Source organism: Acinonyx jubatus, chromosome X, assembly GCF_027475565.1.
Source record: "Acinonyx jubatus isolate Ajub_Pintada_27869175 chromosome X, VMU_Ajub_asm_v1.0, whole genome shotgun sequence".
NCBI lineage: Eukaryota > Metazoa > Chordata > Mammalia > Carnivora > Felidae > Acinonyx > Acinonyx jubatus.
The window spans coordinates 29584415-29597067 of record NC_069389.1 but is presented as its reverse complement, the minus strand read 5'-3'; the positions used below and the strand labels follow the sequence as shown (position 1 = coordinate 29597067).

The 12653-nt window shown below is 36.9% G+C and overlaps 1 pseudogene; it reads right to left on the bottom strand.

Moving 5' to 3' along the window:
* Positions 1-10776: 10776 nt before the first annotated feature.
* Positions 10777-11586, bottom strand: LOC106987837 (40S ribosomal protein S2-like; annotated as a pseudogene).
* Between the last annotated feature and the right edge of the window lie 1067 nt (positions 11587-12653).

Sequence of the window (12653 nt, the reverse complement as noted above, 5' to 3'; positions counted from 1 at the left end):
ATCATCTTGGAAATTTGCCTTTCAATGGCCTTATTCTAATTTGATGGAGTAGCATCATTCATTTGATGGATTAAAATTTCAATATAAATTATTTTCATTTGTATACAGAATTCTCCTGAGCAAAACATGTTTACAAACATGTCCTGACTGGTAATTATCCATGACCCACTTTCTCTGAATTTGGAAGACATGGAGACATAACTTCATTCTGATTTGACAAGGGAATATCCTTTGCCTTCAGGGATTTCATTGTGTACATGAAACAGGAAAGTAATTTCAATTTGCTTTGCCATAATGGCCATATAGCCTGTTAGCAGTTTCTTTTATTAAATCAGGCCCATCCTATGTCAACACGGTGTCCCATTTTGAAGGTTTTCAAGTCATTCAGGTTAGAAAATAAATTGGTAGTGAAATTACTTTCTATTCTGTAGAATGATCCACCAAATACCTGGATTTCTGGTTTACCAAATTCTCATGACCTTCTGCTAACAGCTTTTCAGGAGTGCATTCATAAATGAGATTAAAAGAGCAAATAAAAATTAGAATTATGTGCTTAGCATTTTCACAGGAAGCTCTAACTTATTGAATAACATCTATGTCAACTATTGGAACATGGTATCATAGCTACTTAATGCCAAAGTTAAAATCACACTAAGTAACAAAATGCCACCTAACAAGATGCCAACAATTTTTCTTCTATGAGTTAGGTCTTCAGACTGGGAAGTCCTCAGATTTTGAACAACTGAATGTTGCTATGAAGAGAGAGTCCATATATCTATACTTGGAAAATCTGTTTTCAAAGAGTCACCAGCTGGGTGACTCATACATTTATATTCCAGCAGTAAGTCTAATGGTTCCAAAGTATAACTAAGAGAACAGGAGCTGAACTGTTCAAGTGGGAAGAATAATATGTGGTGTTTCTAAGCCAAGATTAACAGCACACAAAGAATGGTGTTCTTTATAAAACTAAAGCCGTGTTGAGTGGTTCACCAGAGAAACTCAGTTTTGGCAAGCAATGATTTCCAAGTTGAATGACTTCATAGGAATAATGATTATAAAAGAAACTTGGAACAGGTACGTGGAAAATCATGTCATCAAACCAGCAAAAACCTTGAATACTTCCATTTCTGCATGTGACAAGAATTAATGAAGAAAACAGTATCTAAACATATATATACTAATTATATATTGTATATAATTACACATTACATAGATGTGATGATGGTACTTAAGAGTGCCCCTTGGTTGCTTTGAATTTATCATTATAAAGGTAAAATAAGAAATATCACACAGCCTATTTAATTTTTTTTATGAAAATGTGGTTCACAAGCAGAGTTCAAAGATATTGTTTCAAGTCTGAACAGACTTAAGATTATTATGAATGGGGAGTTAAATTTTTAAGGGTTAAATGGAGAAGAAACACTACTTTGCTGGTCTTTGGTACCATATGTTAACTGAAAAGACATAATGTGCTCATGCTTGGCAACCTCTCCTAGACAAACTTCTATATCAAAGTGTTTTTGGAAAGTAAGTCCCCCTTTGTGGCCATATCACTGCTCACTGGTAGTGTGGCAACTCCTGACATCAAGAACAAGTTTTCCAATTTTTAATATTTAGGTGATTCTTCTTAAACATTATCTAGCTATTACAAGTATGTTAAGTATTTGCATAGTGATGTGTCTGAAAGAAGCAAAGTGAGAAATTGCAATTGTTGGGAAGGAAAATTTTCCTCTACCATTCAAGGTTTGTCCCCCGCCCCGCCTGGTCTTAAGAATTAAATTGACATGAGACAGATAAACAGGAGAAAATCAAATTTCATTACGTACATATGGGGACTCTAAAAGACTATGACACCAGAGGCAGTCAGGCAATTGAGGCTTATATGCCTTCGAGAGCTAAGGAAAAGTGGGTAGGGGTCTGGGGATACAAAGGGAAGGAAGGAAGTTCACAGGAAGATGAGAAAGTAAATGTTTGGTAAACAAATATTTGCTGAGCCACCCAGAAACAATGGGACAGTCTGATCAAACAGGACTTGCTATGGTTCCTCCCTGTCCACCACACCTAGTTCATATTATACTGTAGTTATGTACGGGGACAGCTCTCTCCTGAAGCATATCCTCTAAATCCTTTTAGGCAGTTATGGGGGAGTCAAAGAAGAAAACAACTTGAGTGTTCTATTTCTTAAAAACAATGAGCCTAAAGTAATCCACATGCCAAAAGACACATTTTGGGGTGGGAAATTTTGCTTCCCTAAATGATAAAACTTTTAACATTCATGATCATGAAAATTATGTTTCTCATTCAACTGTGAATGCTGTTCACTGTTGGAACAACTTTGGCATAAATTTGACATAATATAGAAATCCTTATGTATTTCACATAAAATTTCCAGTTAAATTTTCTGAAGACCTTGATATTTTTAAATGCTGCTTAATGAAGCAGAATTTCGGGAAATCTATTCTCAGAATATTTCTGTGCAAACCTTAATATTTAGCACATACCCTTCTAGCCAATTTTCAAGATATGGAATACTGTGAGTTACTTTCTCCCATTTTTTTTCAGGCATGTATAAAATTATCTTTTCCCCTATGTGTATCAAAAGTCATTAGCATATAGTTAGCCAGGTATTTGAGCTTTAGGAAGCTCAAGTATGATCCTAAACACAGCAACCTCTTGCTGCCAGTGATTGCATAACATTTTTGAATTAGAAATGCTCTAGAAGTTGAGGCAACAATTAAGACTTCTCATGCCCATTCAAACCAAAAGCACTGTTTGGCCTCAGATTTCTTTGACTATTGTGCTATTTGGATGGTGAAAACATGTGTAACATGTTAGGAAAACATGCTATTTTCCTAAACTAAGCCTGGTTTTGATTTCTTAGTATAAACATGTACAAATTTCATGCATTTAGATGCTTAGGATGGTTTGCATATTATCTATTTGGGAAGTGGTACATTTTTAGATTTACAATTTAATGGAAATACAAAGTTATAGTCAGAGTAAGTATTGGGGAAAATTATCTATAAGAAAAGGAGATCAAACAGTTTGATCTTCCAAGTTTTACCATTTAGTCATAACTGTGTGGTATAAGTCTGTGTAGATATGAGAGTAGAAGCCTGACAGGTTGGTGTAATTGATTAGCTTTGGAATCTATGCTCCACCCATAATGATTTTTCTGAGAACAATAGTAGACTTGGGAGGTGGCCGTATTTGCACCACATGACCCTGCCCCCCTGGTCAGAGGTAATTACAGCAGAGATGGTTCCTGCCTTAAGCTAAACTCCTCTGTTTCTCTTGCCCATTAATTTGGAATTAGTCTCTGCATGTAGCTAGTAATAAAATGCATAAACCATGGGGTTTTGGGGTGTGTGCAGGGATGCAAAGAAAAACTACAGAGAATAAAGGAAAGAAGTAGATACGCGGAGAGAAACAGTCAAAAAGGACCATGTAAGACACAGAGATATGAAGGAGTACCAGTTCCTAGTGAGATCAAGCTGACTTGTGTTCCATGAAATACTCTGTGCCCTTCCAATAATTTCCTGTTTTGATTAAATCAGTTTTAGTTGGAAACAATAGAACTTCTATTAGACAAAGCACCCTTTATTAGACGGTTCAATATTCGAGTTGTGCTAAATGTCCAAAGAAGAATTGGGAAGTACATGAAGATTTCTTTACACACTTCCCATCCCAACCCAGGGTACCCAACACTCTATTTCCCTGTCAAAATTTGCTTCCAGTTGTCTCATTCACAGTACAATGTCTTATTCACAGTACAATGTAGCTCAGGGAAAATATTTTAATGTGAACTCTCTCTTCTCAGTATATATTTTTTTCCAGGATCAAAGTCATATGCTGAGAGCGAAAGACCAATAATTATCAGATGGCATGAAAGCTGCCCTGGAATCTCTGAAGCCACTCATGGTAATTTCTCCTCCATCTTACATCCAGAACGCATTGGTAATCACCATTAGCCCATAAGGGCTGTTGCACCTCACAACTCCAGATTCACATGTGTTCTCCATGAATGTCAGTCTTGCTGACTTTGCCTATTTCTTTGCACTTATGGCTTATCTTGAGGATTTCAGAGTAATACCGCACACACAATAACATCAACCAAGGTTTCCATTACCCTCACTATAGTGCTGCTGTGGGCTCAGGTAAATCAAGCTCAAGTAGAATCAAGCATGTGGCAGCAAACCCTTAATTGCTGCGTAAGCAAGTCATCTTAATGGTTACAGTTATTCTTGGATCACCCTTTGGCTACAAAGTGGCTCCACACATGAAAAAGTAGTTATATACAAGCACAGACAACTAAACCCAAGGTCAAAGACTAGTCTCTCTCACATTGGTGTTCCCAACTCAACCTAGGATTAAACAAGGGATGGAGAGTAAAACCTCCCTCATTTTTGCTATTGTGTCCTCCTAAATGCAAATCCCTGTCTCTGTGTGTGTATTTTAAGAAGAAGAATATTCTTGTTCATGAAAATCCACTGATGAAATATGTATTTCAATATCAGATGCACTATGATATAGATACTAACACCTTCAAGAGGAGGCTTGTTCCTTCATGCAATGAGATAAAAAATATTTAGGTGTTTAAATGACATACTAGGATGATATTTTAGTTCTTGGTGCAAAATACTATAGGCAAATTATCTCTCATCTTCACAGCTGTCGTTCAGGGACTAAGTTATCTACTTAGAGAGTTTTTTTTTCTCCTATTTAATTTCAAAATTAAGTTCTATTGATTGATGTAAATTTCAGCTGTGATGGACATTTTTTTCTATGAGTCTGGATGACAGCAGATGGCCTCATGCCCTTAAGACGAACTGAGTCAGAACCAGAAGCATTCACCGGTCTAATACATGATCCCTTCTTTCTGTGAACAGTATCTTCAAATTATCTGGAGAAGCCACATGCATGCAGAACATGAGACAAAAGAATGGTACTGACAAAGGGTACTAATGCAAAAGGGGACCCTTAAGACTAAATTCATAGAAGACTTCAGGGATATGGCAGGACTTTCTCTGGGCCATTTTAGTTGTTTTAGTATCTGATATCACAAAATACTCTACATCATCATTTTCTCATTTGTTTAAATTTCTCAGGCCTTCAAAAGATCCTCAAACACATTTAACAAAAAGTCCAATCCTTTAGCACACTCTTTTTTCCTGTGGTCTGAACAGCAAAAGCCATTTGTTTTTGAAATACCAGGCAACTGTCCCATTTCCTGGGTCAAGGGAAAATGCATGCCTTGTTATTTTCCATTTTTATTTGGATCTAATAATGCAAGGCAAAATCATTTTACATTCCTGACTCCTTCATCAGGAGAATGACATAAGAATCCACATAACAAACATAGCACAAGGCAGTTAGGAGTGCTGTATTTTACAAACTATATTTAAATGCTGCAGGAATAAGAATAGAGTCTTAAAAATACATCAGGTCAGGACTTGCTTCCTCCTTTTTCCAGTCTTTAAATGCAAACGCATGCATACTGACAACTCTCAGAAGAATAGCCCTAATGAGAAATTCTCCCTTTCCCAAGGGGTGCCCTCTGCCACCATCTATTTATGGAATAATAGTGGGCTCCCTCCTTCATTCTCACATCGTACATTTAAAAGAGCAATTTCCATTTTTAAAGTATTGCTGAAAGGAAAGAAGTCGTCTTTTATCACAGTCAGGAAAGGTCAGCAAGTCAGTAATCCTCCATTCACTTACTGACAGAAATATCCTTTCCTCCCACAGCAGACCAGAAAAGTGATTTATTTGAGATTGGCATTAATACATAAAATGGCCAGTACACCGGGCTATGCCTGGGCAATCCCTTACATGGTCCAGAGGCTTCTTTTATTACCTGCTAACGCTGTGAATTGAATCTGTTGGAGCAAGCATTGTAGATAGGATTCTCAATACCCTCCCAAGCGCTCTTCCATAATATCTAATCCTGGCAAGGCCAAAATATTTTCATAATGAAGACCAACCAAGAAGCTCTGTTTGCTTCTGTGCCCAGATGTTGACCTTTCCTTTGCATTTGCGTGCACATACACACAGATGACCCTATTTACAGAAGTTTTCTTTGGCGCAAACTGCATATTTGTTTTTAGTCCTTCAAATATTCAGTAAGTTTTATTGTGTTTTTAGTATCGGCCCAATATTGTACAAGGCAATGGGACATTACTAAAGGTATAATCTGAGAATTCACAGGTCTTTTGATTCTGGAAGGGAACACAAAGCATTTCACATAGAAACAATAATTCTGCAGTATATTGTGGAATATTTGCAGTTCTCAAAGTAAGTTCACTGATTTTTTTTTTACAACCTAATACTTTACAATATAGAGTATATAGCAAGATTTTGACCAAAATGAATACATGGTTAAACAAAATGATATATGTAAGAATCAGTCTGAATTTTCCTGTCCAGTCGTAGGCTAAATATTTTCTTGCGGAAAACAAAGCAAATCTCTACTTGTGACCTGTATCTTGTATAATCTAAGACATCACTGATTGTAAGATTGTAGGTACCAATAAGAAAGGAAAAACCGGGAATGGGTGGAAGGGTTGTCTAACAGGAGTCCTCCAACTAAAACTGGGTCACCAAAGGCTATAGCTTCAGTATAAAACTAAACATTTCAATAGAGTGGCCACAGAGAAAGGTACAGCAAAAGAACCGTAACATTTCAACCTCATCACTGGGTGGCAAATTTGAACAACTGGTCACTACTCGCTCAAGTTTGAGATCTGAATTCACACTTTCAGTGTGGTCCAAGAAACCTCAAGCAGAGAATTTAATTTAAAATGGTCTCAGATGGGTTAGTGCCTCAAGTTGGCTGGCAAAAGCAAATGAAAATTCTCTCTGGAAGACCTTAATTTTGATCGAGGCTGACAAAGACTGAGGATGCAGTTGATTACAAGATGCACTCTGATTTCATAGGTGTGAGGAAATATGTTTTAGGATTAAGGAAATATGGTTATTACTTATTTGTAAGTGATTAAAAGACTTTCACCTCAGAATTAGCTCTTACTTATGATTAAAATATTGGAGATTTAAGAAGAGTTGCCATATATCCTAGTTATTATTTTTCAGTGTCTTTAATTTTAGGAGACTTATCTATCTATCTTCTGAGATATATTTCCAGCCTAGCAATTCCAAGCTAATATGTCCTTATTCACAAAATAATAATGGTGAAAGTATTAGATAAGACTTTAAGTAGTTTATTTGAAAGATATGGTCTCTATAAGCAACGATTTAAAAAAAAAGCACAATGTTTAATGGTAGCTTAGGCTAAAGGAATTTAGATAAAACAGAAGATAATCAGGGTGCTTCCATACATGATGTTCTAATTAATATTGTTTGGTTGTTTTTAAATCTGTTTTTATTGTGAAAGAAAACACATGCAAAAGTGTACAAATACATATGCAGAGCTCAGTAATTTATCACGGAGTGAACATCCATATAACCATAACCAAGATCAAAAGCCAGAAATTGTCATGCTTCTTTCATCACTTTCTTCCCACTTTCCCTCACCCTAGAGATAATCATTTCCTTGTTTCCTTTTTTTTTTTTTTTAAATAGCTTGACTACATAACTATTCATCTGATACATTACAGTTTTATTTAGTCTGCTTTTTGAATTCAGGAAAATGGGCATACACAGTAGTTGTTTTGTTTCTGTCTTAGTTCGTTCGACATATATCCTTGATATTTATCCATGTTGCACGTAAACTGAGTTTGCCCGTCTCACTGCCTTATAGTATTCCTTTATATGAAGATGCCACAATTTATTTATCCAGTCTACTGTGGCTGGACATATAGTTTGCTCTCAGGGTGGACTATTACAAATATTGATGGTATGATTATTCTTGTCCAGATCCCTTGATAAACTGTGCACACACTTCTGTTGTGTATTTATAATTTGGAATATAATTGATGGGTTATTAAGGATTCACATGTTCAACTTAATAATCAAGCAGTTTTCCAAAGCAGTAGTATCAATTTATATGCCCAGCAGCCATGTAATAGAGTGCCAATTTTTTCAGGCTTTTTTTTTTTCTTTAGTCATCTGGCCTGTGGGAAATTTTGTCAATGACTTTTAAGAATACATAAATATTGGCATATAGCATTGTATGTTTAAACTGTCAGGATTGAAGATTATTGACAGGCTAGGACACTGAAGCAATGACAATAAGGTAAAATTCAGCAGGAATTTTACAAAGTGACATCATCTGATCAAGTACATTATGAAGAGACTCAGAACTTCACTTGAAATGGGAGGTCACGAAGGTGTAGGGATTAGGGGGAAAAAAGTGCTATCCAAATCCATATTAAGCAGGGTGAGTTTTCTCTCAGCCTACTTTGTATATGCCCGTCCCTTAATGAGGACTTATCATTTCTCTCAGTAGATGTTTGTTAGTTAATGTAGAAGTGAATGAATGACTGATTGAATAGTTTGTGTTGAAAACTGAACACCAGAGAAGGACACTCAAGAGCAAAACTCTTCTGAGTGTTCTCCCTCTTTCCTCTTTCCTATTTCAGAGGACAGAGAAAAACAGGTGACAATTAACAGAGAAACAAATGGTTAAAATAGGAAATAGCTAAATCAAGCCTAGGATTTTTTTGGAGACGTTGATAAAGCAATAGGCTTTGTATAAATCATTTAAGTCTTTAGTTATGCTTTCTGGAGAACTCTCTTTTCCTGTTATGTTTAATCTATTTTTTTGGTTCTTTTTCCTTTTTTCTTCTCTGTTCTTCCAAGTTCACATTTTCTTTCTTTCTTTTTAAAAGTGTCATTTCTGTGTTTTATTAAAAAAAAGACTCTTGCAGACAAAAGCCTCCCAAATCAAGATGTCCCTCTTCCTATTTCTCTTCAGTTCTCCCCATTATTCATTTCACCCAGTATAACATTCTAGTTGTATTTTTTGAAGAAAATAATAATTTGGGGGTTGACATACATAAAAATGAAAAATCAAATGGAATTTTAAAAATTCATGCCCATAGAGAATCGTCCATGTAAATAAAGTCACACCTCATAAACTTAATGCCTATTAGCATCTCCAGACTTTTCTTTTTTATGTTTATTCCAATTTCCAGGAATAATCAGCTTCTTGTTTTGCACCATTTGTATTTGCATGCCTCCTTGAAGCTGAGGAATAAATGCCTGTTTCACTGCTATTTCCCTAGGTTATTTTGGTTCAGTGGACTGATGTGTGTAACGCTTCATAAAATTAAGAAATATGTTATTAATGCCTTCATTTCCCCTTCAGGTTTTTTGTATGAACTATGCTACAGATTGCATTTACTGTAAACTTAATCTATTTTTAATGACACTTGCCAAGAAAACCATAGCTTTATTTTTCTGTTTACTTGGTAGTTGCCTAGCAAACAGCAGCGGTCTATCACCGATTTGGAAGGAAGGTGGCATGTTAAATTTCACCATTTATCAGTTTTCCCTGTGTAACTGGCATATGAAAGAACAGTGCATTTTAAATCATCTTGTGCTTGCCTGGGGTTTCTTTTTTTATGAGACAAAGAAAAAGTTGAAATTTTACAGCATCTTTGAAAAGGAGTTGCAGCTTCATAATAATGACTTATATTTTTAGTGTGCTTTAGCATTGACAAAGCACTTTGAAAAAAAAATAATCTCATTTCATCTTCACAAGAACAAAGCCATTCAGTATGCTGGTTAGAATATGGCCTCTGAAGCCAGACTCCCTAATTTCAAACCTCTCCTCTGTTATTTACTGTGTTCAGTGTTCTGAGCCTGGACAGTTTACTGAACTTTTCTCTGGGTCACAGTGTTTTCTTTTGTCCACTGAGGATGATAATAGTGCCTAAAGATTTGTTGTGTGAATAAAATGAATCATTTGTATCTGTTAGTTATTGCCACAATAATAGGTGTACTGATACAAATCTTCTGGGGTTTATAACTGAAAGTTTATAGCTGGAGGTTGGCTAGAGGTTGGCTATACTAATCATGCCTGGTCTCCTGAACAGGTGTGGGAGCGGGCTGTATGTCAGTTAATCTAGGATGGCCTAGGCTGGAATGACTGGAAGTCCTTAACTCTGTCTAGATGTGTTTTATTCTCTAGTGGTCTATCCTGGACATATTCACATGGCAAGAGAGGACAAGCCCCACTGCTGAAGTTCACTTCAAACCCCTGCATTCACTCACCCATGCTAACATTCCATTGACAAAAATAAGTCAAGTTGTTGAGCCCAGACTCAAGGGACAGGGTAGATCAGCCCACTAGTGATGGGAGGACACTAAAAATGGATTATTGCAAAGGGCCCGAATAGAGCGAGGGGTAAAAAAATGAAGTTATTATAATCTACTATAACATGTCAAACAGCAAAGTGCCTATAAGACAGAAGATTCAATAAATATGTAACTCTTACTACTAGGTTGATCCAAATGAAATTATCATTTTTGTAGATAAAAATGATCAAATATCAGCAATTTTATATGATTCAACCTCAAATTACCATTACAACTTCCCGTAAAAAAAGAATTACCATCTACAATTTTCAGTGGAAGAAATTGAAGCCTAATTAATTTTCAAGGTTACTCAGCTAGTAAATTTTAGTTCTTTTATTTCAATGTAGTCTTCTGACTCTAAATCCAGGTGTCTTCTCTTACATTACAGCTGCATTACGAGATGCTTGGTGATAGATAAATTATTGCAACTATGATATGAGTTTATATATAACATAGAGTCATAATTTCCCAACTTTTTAAAAAACGGGTTTTAATTCACTTTATTCTTCTCATATAAAACTATGTAGTGACCACAGCTGGAGCCAGGGACCTTACAAGATGGTCAGTGAATTCATCATTGAGAGACTTGGTGAACAGTCTCTTTCCAGAGGTGGGAGGTGAGATAACTATAGGTCTTGGAAATGGCATCAAAAGTGGCCTTGGTGAAGTTACTCCCCATGGTAATGCAGCCTCTGATTGAGGTGTAGCAGGTGTCATTTCTGGCCATCATCAGTAGCTTCTTGGGCAGTGCCTCTGGGGGCAGCGATGAGGTACACCAGCACAGAGCCACAGCGGCTGGCCACCTTGCATGGGACAGTGTGGGCCTTGCCCTGATCTTGTTCCCCCAGGAGACTCACTGCATGGGGATGATGGGGATGATGACTGCCAGGAGGATGGCCTCAGGGATGGAAATGGCTATCTTTTTGGAGCACTTACCACCCAGACCAACCTGTCCCTTGCAATCTCACATGGCAACAAATGCCTTAAACCTGGTCCACCAGCCAGCGTGGGTCTGCTTTTGCATGGGCATAATCTTCAAAACCTCGTTTTTCAGGGATGCCCCCAGGAAAAAGTCAATGATCTCAGAGTCCCTGATCAGCAGGGAGAAGAGAGAGATCTCCTCCAGTGGACTTGATCTTCATGTCCTTGACCAGGTGGCCCAGCTTGGTGATGGGGACCCACTCTTTGTCCCGAACCTTGCCCTGGGGAACCTCAATCCAGACCATAGCTGGACTGGGTCGCAGATGCCACTGCCGACGTCTCTGCTGAAGCCCAGGTGGCCTTTCAGGGCCCTCCAGGGCCTTCTGCAGCACCAGCGTCATCCGCCATTTAGTGTTTTCTCAGAGAAGAGGCTAATTTCTCAACTCTTTTATCCTCATAAAACTCATGCCCTGCTAGTGAGTACAGACATCTGAAATACCTGGTCTTTTGCCAACAATAACCCTGTAGCATTCCATCTCCTGGTTACTAGCTCCTAGAAATAGAAACGAAGCTGGTAGTAGCTAAATGCTATATTACTACTCTTAGAAAAGCCATGTCAAAAGCACTTGTGAATTTGTGAGTTATAGCTAATTACATTATTTTATGCCTGTCTCACTTAATAGTTTCCTAAACACGGTGGCTATGATATTTTTTCACATTTATTTCTTGTTTGTATATCTAATTATATTTTAGCCAGTTAAATACATTCTGTATAAATATACATTTGGATTATTTTTACATATGTGCCTATAACATATTTAGCATTAAACTATGCATCACAATGTTTCTAGAGATGCCCTGTGTATTGTCTTTCACATGGCCTGTACTCAAATTGACTAGATTAGTAAACAGACATATAGTTACAAAACAATTGATTTCCCTGTGTGTGGATTTGGGTCAATCAATTAAATGAACACCCAAATCAAATTATCCTTACATTTACAAATCATGTTTCATAGAGCTGAGATGGAGAGAATATTTATAAAGAGTAATAAACTATTAAAGCTCCTCATTATCATATATTACTGCTGAATTAAGTTTCCTTATCTGTCAGTTAGTATCTTATTTACAATACATCCAATTTCATTGCCCCCCCCTTCCTACTCCCACTAAGGTCAAGATTATTGAAGGATTCTTCATTCTCTGAAAAACTGGTAATTTTGTGGCTCCAGAATTGTTGCTTAATACGTTTTAAATTAAATGATTATGCCAATTTATTCTGTTGGTGTTGTCAGATCAAGAAGGACATATATTTATTACTAGTGTGAAAAGCCATCACGTTATCAGCACTAGTGATGCACGAAAGACTCACACACTCCTTAAGCACTCCTTTTTTTTTTTCTGCTCTGAGACTGAAAAATGTGTGTACATGGAACACCTGCCATATGCCACCTAATGGAAGTGACAGAAGAGGC